The sequence below is a fragment of the Grammomys surdaster genome, unplaced genomic scaffold (assembly GCF_004785775.1).
Source record: "Grammomys surdaster isolate TR1022 unplaced genomic scaffold, NIH_TR_1.0 234, whole genome shotgun sequence".
Classification (NCBI taxonomy): domain Eukaryota; kingdom Metazoa; phylum Chordata; class Mammalia; order Rodentia; family Muridae; genus Grammomys; species Grammomys surdaster.
Window position 1 is genome coordinate 2647150 of NW_021604679.1, and position 1617 is coordinate 2648766.

Consider the following 1617-nt stretch of genomic DNA (forward strand, 5'->3'; position numbering starts at 1 on the left):
TTCTCTCTCTCCCCCCTCCCCCTCTCCCTCTTCCCCCTCTTCCCCTCTCCCTTTTTCCCTCTCTCTCTCTCCCTCTCTCTCCACATCCAACAACCAGGGAACACTGAAAACCCACTCTCATTTGAAAACCTAATAACCTATCAGCTGGTCCTATTGCCTGCTCACCTCCCACATGCCATTCGCTGGGAAGGGGTGTGGGGGGGAGGTTTTCTCTGGTTTTAGCCATTACATTCAGGTTCCCTTACTTCTCTTCCTAAACCACTTAGAAACCATCTAACAAGGATTTGAAACAAGCAGCCCCAGCCTCTCCTCCATCACTACCTACTACCTCGGAGACTCAATCTTAGATCATTGTAAATCTTTGCCTTTCCCTCTGTATGCCGACCAGTCCTCAGAGCACCTCACCACCAGCACCGTCCGGCTGGGATGCTGCCCCAGCCGTCACAGTGCTTCAGGATGGGCTCTCTGTCCCCATGTTTCCCTCATTTTTCTCTCTTTCCTAACCTCTCTTTCCAAAATGCTTATTTCACTCTCCCACCCTAGAGGCAGTGTGCCTTTACTAGCTTCTCAGAATTTTCAAGTAATTCCATTATGAGCTATTTTAAGAGCATAAAAATCTTCAAAGTAAAATATGAAAACAAAACAAAAAGAAAGGATCGCAGTTGTCAGCTTCTCTTTTCAACAAAATAAACGATACCCTACCACGAGAACTAGGTCCGTTGTTGCTCACCGCCCGAGATCTTCAAGCTACGTGCCCATGAGTTCCCATTTAGACTTTTGTAATCAGAGATAACAGCAATGGCCTCAAAATGGAGGACTACTTCATCTTGGTATTCTCACCCAGTATAAGCAAGATACTGACAACATTATCATGCAATGCTTTGGATTCGAAGCCGCCAGAATGCCTACAGTGTTTCCCATCTCAAAAGCCCTGGGCAGCCTCTGCATAGCAGCAATAGAACCCAGGCATCCACAAGAGAAAATGAAGCACTATATGAGGAGGAAGAGCTGGAGTCCGATTCAAATGATGAAGTGGAGTGCGACCTGAGAAATAAGGAAATCACCGAGGAGTTCCCTCCACCAGTACTTCGAACAGACTGAGAGGCACAGAGAAGAGAGACGGCAACAGCAGCAGTTGGCCGCAGAGCACCTGAATGACTATGTGAACTCAGACCATGGCCTATACTTCAACCACCACAGGTCAGTGGAGCCCCCATCTGAGAAGCCCTAGGAGCGGGACCAAGCAGAGATGAAATGCTTGTATGGTTACAGTGCTCCCAAGATCCTGGCCATGGAGGCTGCTATGCAGTTGAGCTTTGATAAGCACTGTGACAGAAAGCAGCTGAAGTACTGGCCTGCCATTCCCCTGAAGTTCTGAATTCTGGGCACTGGGACCCTGGGCAATGCCTCACAGTCCCTAGCCTTTCCCTCTTCATCTCTTCTGGACATTTTTCAGAGAAAGACGCCTATATACTGATATGGAGGATATAGTCTGTCAGCAGGAGGTATACTGTTGCCAACACAAGGAATGTTCACTGACAAAGTGATAATTGTATGTTTTGGACTGGCTCACAATTTTTTCTTTAACAGTCCAGTTCAATTTGAAATTATTGCCTA

The 1617-nt window shown here is 47.2% G+C and overlaps 1 pseudogene; it reads left to right on the plus strand.

Annotated features, from left to right (window-relative positions):
• Window positions 1-798: 798 nt before the first annotated feature.
• Window positions 799-1378, plus strand: LOC114626379 (annotated as a pseudogene).
• Window positions 1379-1617: the final 239 nt, after the last annotated feature.